The 12,175-nt window shown below is 42.0% G+C and overlaps 1 protein-coding gene and 1 pseudogene across 10 annotated transcripts in view; both read left to right on the forward strand.

The window, feature by feature from the left end:
* The window catches only part of MYO9A (myosin IXA), a 278,674-nt gene that overhangs the window by 255,962 nt on the left and 10,537 nt on the right, over positions 1 to 12,175 (forward strand). The window lies entirely within an intron of this gene.
* LOC133769688 (TATA box-binding protein-associated factor RNA polymerase I subunit D-like) lies at positions 6,964 to 7,836 on the forward strand (annotated as a pseudogene).

Raw genomic sequence — 12,175 nt, forward strand, 5'->3', positions numbered from 1 at the left:
TGGTGCCACATGCTTGATCCGTTAGCTGTTTAGGGATGTGTGCAGAATATGTGTGATGAAAGGTGCAGAATTTTTTACATCGAGTATTTGGATACAATGTGAGTGGTTTAATAATCTGCCCCATTATCCTTTCCTGGACTTGTTTTTTATTTCCTTCCACCTGTCCCACCTGCAGTCAAGATGCTTAGTGTTGATCCTGCCAGGACCCCTGAGAGGAGAGAACTCAGTCATTTGCAACTGAATTTGAGCTAAATAATTTTATTCATAAGGAAATAGAATTCTGTGTATGAGTCTGTCATCAAATAAAGGTTTTTATATGATAGGCTGTTGAGATAAGCCTTACGTAAACAGCCATTCCCTCCATTTTTGCTCACTTTTACTTAATGTCTTCTTTTGTAACCATGACCTATATATACATCACTCCAGTCTCACTGGCTGATAATCAGTGGGGTAAGGGAAACTGCCTGGTGCCCTCTTGTGTAGTTTCTGCTCACGTGCTACCCTTCTCCTCGGTTATCAAAGTAGACTGTTGCAGTGAAACCTGCTGCAGGCCCCCAGGAACTCTATAAAGAGAAGTGGCCTCTTCCCAGGAGCCCAGCATGCTTCACAGCCCATGCTGGGCTAGCGCTGAAATAACTGCATGTCCTCCCTGCTGTCGAAGCTGCATGTGGGCTTGCCAGAGGGTGCTGGATGTGTGAGTGAGCACAGATGTTAAAGGCAGCAAACAAAATGGGTCACGCAATATTATCTAAATGTTTACCCCCCAGAACTGAAAACAGAAACTTCATTTAAAAACAAAACTTGTCTTTAGTGTGAATGTTTGGGGGCTCAGTTCTGAGAGGCCCTTTGCTATAGAGCTACCTCTTAAAGCAGGTATACCACTGTGCTGTGTTGTGATGCTATGGAAGATGGACATGTTCAGTCCATTGAAAGATGAAACCTTCTCTTCTAATGGGGCTGTGACGTGTGCACTCTAACCTTCTGCTTTCCTTTCCATGCCCTTCCTAACACAGAAGCCTGTACTAATTGCAGTTAGATTTATGAGCATTACCCGCAGTTCAGTCTCGGTATGTATGAATATCGCAGTGTGTCACAGCCACTCGGCATCATCGTCTCCCATTCATCCAGGAATTGTCTGCCCTGTCTGTCACTCATGCCTGGCCACCCTCCGTGTTCAGCCTCACTCCGGCTCACTTTTTGACCAGTCTTCTCTTAGTCTCTTTCTTTAGATTCTTCATTTTCTTTCCTCTGTATTGTGAACAATGTCCGTTTAAAATATACTGTTTTTTTCCCTCTTTGTGAGAAAGGCCTCCTTTTGAATTTCTTCTTTGGTTAAGTCATTAAGAAGGTGAAAGTTGAAAGCATCAAGGTATCAAATTAGTTTCTGCCCTGTCAGCTATGTTGCCAGCAGTCTCCTCCACTTTTTTATTTGAAATACCAATGACCACTTGGAGCATCTCCCTTCATTCGTAATGCTTATTTGTCCATTCATTCGTGTCTATGACTCTGATGGTGTCTTTTCAGATGTAGAAGTGTGGCTCTCATCTGCTTAGCATTTGTCAGAGCAGCAAATAGCAGTGATCACATTAGTACACTTGGTTCTAGACTTAAATACCATAGGAGAGCTCATGCTGGACTTCATTTGCTGGTGCCTGTCTTCCATTCCATCGGTTTAACAAAAAAGGAGTAGAGAGAACGCTAAGAACCCCATCTGCACAGAAACTGATTTCAGAGACTGTCCATCTATGTGGAACCATTTCATTGTGGAACTTTACCTTGTTGGAATATAAATACAAAGTGATTTTACTTTTTGTCTAATAGTGACCTCTCAACTCCACCAGGTCGGACTTCTAGTTCCTACTGGTTATCAGCTGCCTTAACAGCATCTTGTCACTGTTTGCTGGTTTTGAAATGTTTCTCTTGATAGTCAAAATTCAGTCACAGGCTTGACGCAGCGCTCTTCTCACTTCTTGCCAGCAGACTAAACCTTATTGATCTGGGCTGTACAACTTTGGGGTGGTTGGATAGTTTCTGTGTGTCATGTGTCTGCCTTCCCTCTTGATCCTGTCTGCTCCTGGTGTTGATGCTAGAAGAGTGATGAGGCAGCATCCCATGTGCAAGTGCTGGTCTCCTTGGTCGCCCAGCAGTGCTTTGCTGGCAGGAGGCGTCACCAAGCTGTGCTCGATCTGCTTGCCCTGCTGAGCCTGCAAGCATGAGACTGGGTTACACCTGCTCACTGAGCCCTGACTGGGGTGTTCACACTGTGTGGGAAGCTCTCAAGCCCACAGGGCAATTACATGTTTTCAGGAATTCTAATATTTGTTTGAAAGCTTGAAGTTTTATCACTGACAGCAAATATAATAATGTTTCACTTCAAATAATAGGTTCCCTTCACACAACTTCAGAGAAAATGTGTACCACACTCCAGATTCGATTATTGTAGCAGCTTACCATTCATGCAATTCCACAAATACTCTTTCCTGAGAGAGCAGAGGTGCTTTGTGCGTACTGCGGTTTTGTCACACAGGCAGTAACAGCTAGTGAAGTCAGTGGTTAGACATCAGTGATTAATTTGCACTTGATCAGTGATGTGGAACAGAACTGAGTTTTCAGCTGTAAGTGAATGATAGCACAGATGTAGCGTGACTGATTGGAGTTTGGTTCCATTGCCTTGACTGATGTAGAGTTGCCAGCAGTTTTACCCACAATGACTTCTATATAATTAGCATAAATGGCAACAAGTGAAAAAGGCAAATAGTATCTTACTATCATTATGAAAATAGTTTTGATACTTCATTTCCTTTGACATGGTCTTGGGGACATGACTACATCCTTCCACTTTGAGAACCACTGCATTACAGTCCATATAAACTGCTGTGTCACCACATTGCACACAAGTGTTCGGGGAAGACCACTCCTGTTTATGTGCAAGATATAAACATATATGCGCACACACACTGGCCATATTGAATGGGCTTCCTGCGCCTCATTATCTAGGCAGCCGTGATTGCAGGCCCTTGGATGTGATTGTTGAACAAGCTTGGATACCTAATATAATTCCACACAAAATAAAATAACCTCTCTTCTCAAAAACTCTTGGATTAAGGACCTCTCTACCAGGAGCAGACTCCTCAAGTTTAAACCTGTAGTTCACCGCCTTCTTGTTTTTAGGACTTCTCACAAATGACACTCCAGTGACATGCTGTCTTGGGTTTTTGGGGAGAAGTTTCATGAGGATTCTGAGATGTGTGCTTTTGTTAAACAGTTCTGTGTAGTTGGCACACAGTTCCTCTGCCTTACATAATGAGCCCTTTGGACAGTGCCCATTTATGTGTATGTACTTTCTTTGGGTCTTCCTAAAGTACCATGACCTTCCTTCCTAAAGTCATATGTGTCCTTCTCTACGCAGTAACCAGGTTTGTTAAGGGTGGAACAACCATTCTTTGGCCGCCTCCAGGAGCCTGTTTCTGAGCTGTTTCTTTAGCCGGCTTTGACTCGTGGCGTTGCATTTCTTTGTGCCCATCAGTCATGCCTTGCCATTCTTTCCTGACTCCTTTCTCCGTGATGAGCTTTTGTAGGAACTTAGAAGAAATCAGGCACTCATCTTGGGTCTTATGCATTGTGATGATGCATCTTCTCACCTTCATTTTTACCTCCTTAACCCTTAGGGGGAAATGGGAGTTGTAGGCCCAACTAAGCATTCCTTCAGATAGGGTGTGTTCATTTAGATCCTCTGTGTTAAAGCATTTGACTTCCAGTATGTTTGTTTACATCATGGGAAGGTTAATATGCACTGCTTTCTGTAGTTATTTGATTTGGATCCAAATCAAATAATTAAATAATAATTAAATAATAATCCAAATCAGATAATTAAAGCTTTTCTGTCAGAATATCATTCCTAGAAAAAGTGGAGAGTAGAACAGTATATTAACGTCTACAGACAAAGAATAGTCAAAGTGTCACTAGGTGACTAAATTTGAGAGTATTAGCATGTGGTGAAAGAGATGAATAAGATAGTTTGTGTACCAGGTGTGCTCAAGACACGGAAGAGAGCTGCTGCGAGGGCACTGAGAGAGGCTGTGAAACTTACAGGCTGGGTTTGAGCTAATCAGAAGGAGAAAAATCTGGTGGTACCAAGCAGGCAGGGTTTAATTCTGAAAAAAAGGTATGTAGCGCACAGGAAGTGCAGATACATGATCTTACAGAAGGGAGACGTCAGATGAAACCACAGTAGTCTTCTGGAGCAGAATGTGGGGCTTTGTGAAGATGAGCCAGGATCACAAGGTCTGGACCATACTAAGACAAGTCATTCAATGTAAGTTTAGTGCTTTTTATCTTTTATGTTTATCATAGGGAACAGAAACTGATACTAGTTACTATATTTCAACAACTAGACATTTTCTTCTGTGTCTCCTTCAGGGTTCTCAGTATCACTGGAGATATTCTAAAACTGCAAGGCAGGGGCCGGCGCCGTGGCACACTAGGTTAATCCTCCGCCTGTGGCGCCGGCATCCCATATGAGTGCTGGTTCTAGCCCTGGTTGCCCCTCTTCCAGTCCAGCTCTCTGCTGTGGCCTGAGAAGGCAGTGGAGGATGGCCCAAGTGCTTGGGCCCCTGCACCCGCATGGGAGACCAGGAGGAGGCACCTGGCTCCTGGCTTCGGATCGGCGTAGCTCCGGCCGTTGTAGACATTTGGGGAGTGAACCAATGGAGGGAAGACCTTTCTCTCTCTCTCTCTCTCTCTCTCTCTCACTGTCTGTAACTCTACCTGTCAAATAAATAAAATCTTAAATATACTGCAGGGCATTCTGTTGGGATGGGATGGAAATTTTATTTTGATATAAAAGAATGCCCTCATTTTTAGGGAATAATTGATACCAGAAAAGATTTTTTGGTAATGGTTGTACATTGTGTGCTTACATGTAATTCTGTACCCACAAAGAGAAAACATATACTTTTTTTCTTTTTTTTTTTAACTTTTATTTAATGAATATAAATTTCCAAAGTACAGCTTATGGATTACAATGGCTTCACCCCCCCCATAACTTCCCTCCCACCCGCAACCCTCCCCTTTCCTGCTCCCTCTCTTCTTCCATTCACATCAAGATTCATTTTCAATTCTCTATATACAGAAGATCAGTTTAGTATATATTAAGTATATATTAAGTAAAGATTTCAACAGCTTGCCCCACATAGCAACACAAAGTGAAAAAATACTGTTGGAGTACTAGTTATAGCATTAAATAACAGTGTACAATTAGTTGATCTCTTTTCAGTTGCTGTAGCAAAATACACGAGACTGAATACTTTATATAGAGAGAACATGTTTATTTATCTCAATTTGGTAGGCTGGATTATGCCAGACATATTCTGAAAATGTTTGTGTGGTGCTAGCAGTGTGTAAGAATTTCTAAGTAATTGCACCTACCCCAAGCATTTGCATCGCAGTATTCTTTAATAACAGCCATTCTAATGGATGTGTCCTTACTTTTTAATTTGGTTTCTGTGCTGTGGCTCTAATGTGTGTAATATATAAATATTGACCCTTAATTATTCTCTTTTGTGAAGGGTCAGTTTGAAGCTCCAGCTCATTTTTTGGGTTGGGTTGTCTTCCTGTTCTGAGAACTGCGAAAGTTCTTAGTGAATTCTGGATACAGAGCCTTTATTGGTCACGTGTGTGTGAATGTCTTCTTACACATTCGGCGCTTCGCTTTGTACTTTGTTAAAAGTGTCTTGATGACTTTTAATGTAGGCTGATTTTTACCAGTTTTTCTCTTTAAGACTAATATTTTATGGGTCATGTTTAAGATTTTTATTCTTCCAGGGTTATAAAAGTAATCTTTATTATCTTCGAAAGGCTTTATTGATTTGTCTTTCTGTTTAGATATAGAGTCCCACTGAAGACAGTTTCTGTATGTGGTATAACAGAGAGATGGGGGAAGTTTTTATATTTCCATACAGTTGTCCAGCATCCTTTGTGTAAAAAGGTTCCCCTTTTATTATAAATCAGGAGCCTTTGCACATATGGATCTGTTTCCTGGTGCCCAGCTTTGATTGTTTGCACTCTCTTGCTGTGATCCTGTTAGTACAGCTTTCTAGGAGACACACCTCATCCTGCCTTTTTCCATAGAGTGTTGATTATTTTCAACTCTTTATATTATGATATAAATGATCAAATCAGGTTCTTAAAAATTGTCTTGGTATTTTTATTGGGGTTACAGTAAGTATATAGGTTACTTTTTGGAAAATCGACCTTTTTTTAAAGATTCACTTATTTATTAGAAAGGCAGAGTTACAGTGAGAGAGAGAGAGAGAGAGATCTTCCATCCACTGGTTCACTCCACAAATTGCCACAATGGCTAGGGTTGGGCAGGGTTGATGCCAGGATCCTAGAGCTTCTTCTGGGTCTCCCGTGTGGGTGGCATCTTTCACTGCTTTCTCAGGCCATTACAGCAGGGAGCTGGATCAGAGTGGAGCATCTGAGACACAAACTGGCACCCATTTTGGATGCTGACATTGCAGGTGGCAGCTTAACCCATTATGCCAAAATGCCAGCCCTGAGAATTGACATTTTTACAAGTCAGTTTTTCCCATCCATGAACATGAGATATCTCTACATCCATGTGGAGCATGTTTTGAATGTTCAGATTTCATATATCTTTAGTTTGAATTAATACTAGGTATTTAATATTTTTAAATGTAATTATGATTAGTACTTTAAGATTCTTGTTTTCTGTTGCTCATCTGGTATTTTTTTAAGGTTTTTATTTAATGCATATAAATTTTCATATGTATAGCTTTTAGGGATATGGTGTTTCTTCTACCCCCCTCCCACCCACTCTCCCATCCCACCTCCCACTCCCTTTCCTGTTCCATTTTCCATTAAGATTCATTTTCAACTTTCCTTCCGCACGGTTGGAAGAGGAAGCTTGTAAGGCAGACAGTAAGTGATGGACAACTCTTAACCACCTGACATCTGATGCAACTATGGAAATGGATAATGAAAGTGATGACAGTTCATCTGGTAGCAGTGTGTTTAAAACTCACTGTGTTCCTTCCTCACCTAAATGGAGGCCAGAAAACCCCATTAGAAAACCTGGTCATTCGTCTAAAATTGTCGGAACAACAGGTTACTCAAGTGATTCATCTGTAGAACCAAGACCATTGACACTAAAAGCGCTTATTGCAAAATTTAAAAGAAACGTAAAAGGAGAAAACAGAAATACAAGGCAACAGGAAGGCTAGTAGGCAGGCCTAAAGGACGGAAAAACACTAAAATATCACATGTAGGTAAAAACCAATTTAAAGACAAAGGACCTAGGTTCTCATTTTTAGAATCAGAGAATGGAACTCAACCATCACCTTGGAGGAAAATTTTAACCTTTGAGCAAGCAGTTGCAAGAGGATTTTTTAATTACATTGAAAAACTTAAGTATGAATATCACTTGAAAGAATCTCTGAAACAAATGGATGTTGGTGATGATTTAGAAAAAGAAGATCTTGACAGTCGAAGATATAAGTATTTGGATGATGATGGATCTATATCTCCTATTGAAGAATCAGTAGCAGAGGATGAGGAAGCAGCACACCCTGAACAGGAGGAATGTGATATCAAATTGGTAGACAGTAGTTGTTTCATAATAAATTCGGAATTCCCAAAACTGATGAATGTGAATTCAGAACAGAATGTGAAAGAAGCCATTTCATCTAAAAAGAGAGCCTCAAAGGTCAAAAACACTGCACAGAAGACGGAACCTGCTGAAAAGGAGACAGCAACAGGAAACTCAGCGAAGGCTCTTATCTTGAACAAGTCTGGAGTTGAAGGTGTATCTTAATGTATTGGAATACCCCAGATAAGTTTTATTTTTGAGTGATGGCTTAGGAAAAAAATACAGCCATTCACATGTGTGTGTGTGTGTCAAGAATCAGAACCCAAGAGTAAATTGAAGAAATTCCAAAGATTGTAGGTGGAATTTTGAAGTTATGTAATTCAAGTGAGGATTAACAGACCAGAAATTGTGGGCTGGTACGACACCGTGAAACATCAGTTTGTTCAGAGGGCTGAAGATTTAAAAGAGCTAATAACCAGATGACTTTGGACAGTGGAAGGAACTGCAACATGGGAACTTTAATAATAAATTTTTATTTAACACTTAAAAAAAAAAAAAGATTCATTTTCAATTGACCTTTTTTTTTTTTTTTTGACAGGCAGAGTGGATAGTGAGAGAGAGAGAGACAGAGAGAAAGGTCTTCTTTTTTGCCGTTGGTTCACCCTCCAATGGCCGCTGCAGCTGGCGCATTGCGCTGATCCAAAGCCAGGAGCCAGGTGCTTCTCCTGGTCTCCCATGCGGGTGCAGGGCCCAAGGACTTGGGCCATCCTCCACTGCCTTCCCGGGCCATAGCAGAGAGCTGGCCTGGAAGAGGGGCAACTGGGATAGAATCCATTGCCCCAACCAGGACTAGAACCTGGTGTGCCGGCACCGCAAGGTGGAGGATTAGCCTGTTAAGCCACGGGGCCTGCCTTCAATTGACTTTATATATAGAAGACTAACTCTTTACTAAGGAGAGGTTTCAATTGTTTGCAACCACATAGACACACAAAGTATAAAGTGCAGTTTGAAACCAAATTTTACCATGAATTCTCATGGTACAGCTCGTTAAGGACAGAGATCCTACATGGGGAGCAAGTGCATGGTGACTCCTGTTGTTGATTTAACAACTGACACTCTTACTTATGACATCAGTAATCACCCGAGGCTCTTGAAATGAGCTGCCGAGGCTATGGAAGCCTTTTGAGTTCACAAACTCTGTTGGTTTTTCACCTGGTTTCATTCGGTGACCTTTCTGGACTCATTTGTGCTGACAAGCTTTCTGTGAATTCCTTTGGATTTCCTACATGCCCATCATTCAGAAATCATGATAGTTTGACTTGTTTTTCTTTTATTATGGGAACTGGAGTGTTGAGTAGTAGTGGTGACAGTGAGCATTCTTGGCGTGTTCCCAACCTCAAAGTGAAACCTTTCACCACCAAGTGTGGATGTTTGCTATGAGATTTTTGTAGATACCTTGTGAGGGATAAGCATCTTCCCTTCTGTTCCTGGCTTTCTAACAGTTGTTAGTGTGATACAATGTTGACATTTGTGAAATGCCTTTACTGACTGTTGAGGTATATGTAAGACTTTTTTATTGATATGACACATTATACTGAGTGAATTAATAACATTAAAGCATTAACTGCTATAATGACTCCAACAGCTTAGGTGTTTTTATGTCTTGTATAGTTTGTAGTGTACTGTTTGAGTTTTACGCACCTGTGCTCATGATTAGAAGCTTTCTCTGAAGTCCCCCTTTTTCAAGTACTGGTTGTGTGTGTGGTCAGGGTTTTGCCAGCCTCTGAAGGCAAGTTGGGGGTTGTCCTTTGTTTAATTCTGTAGAAGAATCTGGATGTTATTTTTTGTTTACCAGTGGAATCTAGCACTGAGTTTTCTTTCTGGAAAGAGTTTGATTATTGCTTTAATAATATTCACATTTATTTTATTCCTTCATTGATAGTAATGGATTTCTGTAGAAATTCCTCCACCTTTTCTAAAATTTCAGATTTCTTGTTCATAATAGTCTGTCTTCCTTTTCATGTCTACAGGATTTGTAGTAGTGTCTGCTTCTTCACCCTGCCCTTGGTCACTCATGACTACTGCCCTTTTTCTTCATCAGTCTCGGCAGTGTTTTAAGTTATTATTAGTCTTCCAAAAGCTACAGTTTGGCTTTCATCTTTTTTCCTAATGTTTGTTTACTCTTTGTTTCCTTGGATTTGTTTTGTTGTTGTTTATCTAATGCTTAAATAAATACTGCTTTCATTTTTAACCTTTTCTCTTTTCTAATGTGTGTGTATTTTACGGTATGACTTGAAGGTAGACAGAACTCACACAGGTTTTGATATTATTGTTTATTTCAAAATATTTTCTTAATTTCCGCTGTGCTGTCTTTGTTGACCATGGGTTTTTTAGAAGTTGTCTTTTTTTTTAAAGGTTTATTTTATTTTATTTTTTTTATTTTTGACAGGCAGAGTGGACAGTGAGAGAGAGACAGAGAGAAAGGTCTTCCTTTTGCCGTTGGTTCACCCTCCAAAGGCCGCCGCGGCTGGCGCGCTGCAGCCGACGCACCGCGCCGATCCGATGGCAGGAGCCAGGTGCTTCTTCTGGTCTCCCATGGGGTGCAGGGCCCAAGCACTTGGGCCATCCTCCACTGCACTCCCTGGCCACAGCAGAGAGCTGGCCTGGAAGAGGGACAACCGGGACAGGATCAGTGCCCCGACCGGGACTAGAACCCGGTGTGCCGGCGCCGCAAGGCGGAGAATTAGCCTAGTGAGCCGCGGCGCTGGCCTAAAGTTTTATTTTATTTATTTGAAACACAGAGTTACAGAGAGAGGTGGAGAGAGAGGCACTCTCCAAATGGCTGCAATGGCCAGAACTGAGCTGATCTGAAGTCAGGAGCCAGGAACTTCTGTGTCTGTGGGTGCTGGGGCCAAGGATTTGGGTCATCTTCTGCTGCTTTCCCAGGCACACTAGCAGGGAGCTGGATCAGAAGTGGAGCAGCCAGGACTTCTTTTTCTTTTTTTGGATCTGAATATAAAATTTCCATGATTTGTCTTCTAACTCAGATATTTTTTCTTCTGCTTCACCGACTCTGTTGTAAGCCTTTCCATTGTATTTTTTACTTGTTCTGTTGAATTCTTCATTTCCAAGATTTCCTTTGATTTCTCTTTAAGATCTCAATTTCATGGGAGAAATTTTCTTTCATGTCATGCACAGATTTCATTAGTCCGTGGATTTGCTTCTGATTACTTCTAAGAAATCCTACTTTGAATTCTTTTTTAAATTCCATTTCTGGCATCTTCAGTCTCTTCATCTTCACATTCTAGTGTTGAACTGTTGTGTTCTTTGGGGGGCACCATGTTGTCTTCCTTATTCTTGTTTCTTGAGTTGCTGCATTTATTATCTGGCATTTGTGCAGATCCTCATTGGTTTCTTTTTTGTTTTGCTTTGTTTTTTCCCTGTGATGCTTTATCTTTGGACTGTGCCTCTTTGGCTTAGTGAAGTATATGATTTTTCAGCCAACGTCTAGGGGCTGGCATGTGTTGGGTGTGGCTAAGGAGTTCTGTTCAGTGCTCCAGGGTGAGGGGGTTGTCCAAGGTGACACCCAAGTTGGGTGTGGTGAATCTCTCTCTCTCTCTCTCTCTCTTTTTTTTTTTTTTTTTCAATCAGAGAGGGTTTGTTCTGCTTTGTTGGTGTGGTCTCCCCCTCACCTCCTCTCCTCAACAGAGACTAGTGCCTGGGCATTAGCCCCAGTGGATATAATATTCACCTGCACTGCCACAAGAACCACACAAAGGATCTGTGCAGTCCTTAGAGTAAGTACAGATCCCACAGCAGCGACCCTCAGCAGGAGATCAGGGAGCCCCAAGTGTGTGGAGCCTCCCATAGTGACTGCCTAAAATCCCAGTCATACCCTGCACTCTCCCACACAGCCAGAGTGTTTTCGCAGAAACCTCCCACATTCGGGATCACCCAGCCCATTGTCAGTTCTCCCAGCCAGTCTCAGGCATCTCTGCTCAGCTGGTGCATCTGTTACATATGTCTACAGTGACCTCTGCCCTCTCTCAGCTTATTACAGGACGGTGGTGCAGGGTAGTCTGGGAAAGAAACATGGCCCATTTTTTTTCCTCCTCTAGTTTGGCAGGTACACTGTCCTGCCTAGGGCTCCAAGCTGGACTCACGCCAGGCTTTTCCCACAGCTTTGTTGCCAGTGGCTTAGGCTACTGCAGTCTGGTCTCACCTCATTCTCCAGAGCTGGTGCTGAGGCTCTCGGCTGCTGGGGTCCTGAGTGGTCCGTGTCCACACCCTCTGTAAACCATCTTTTCCTAGACTAGCAGTAAGCTCCCTCCTGTTCCACCATCTTGGATCTCCTTCTGAAGAGATTTTTAAAAAAATATTTATTTATCTAATTGAAAGGCAGAGTTAGAGAGAAGTAGGGAGGGAGGTGGGGGGGGGTGGTTAGAGAGAGCTATCTCTTCCATCCACTGGTTCATTCCCACTAGGCCAGACTGAAGCCAGGAGCTAGGAGCTTCATCTGAGTCTCCTTTGTGGGTGGTATTAACAGGGATCCAGGTTGGAAATGGA

This window comes from Lepus europaeus, chromosome 11 (assembly GCF_033115175.1).
Source record: "Lepus europaeus isolate LE1 chromosome 11, mLepTim1.pri, whole genome shotgun sequence".
Classification (NCBI taxonomy): domain Eukaryota; kingdom Metazoa; phylum Chordata; class Mammalia; order Lagomorpha; family Leporidae; genus Lepus; species Lepus europaeus.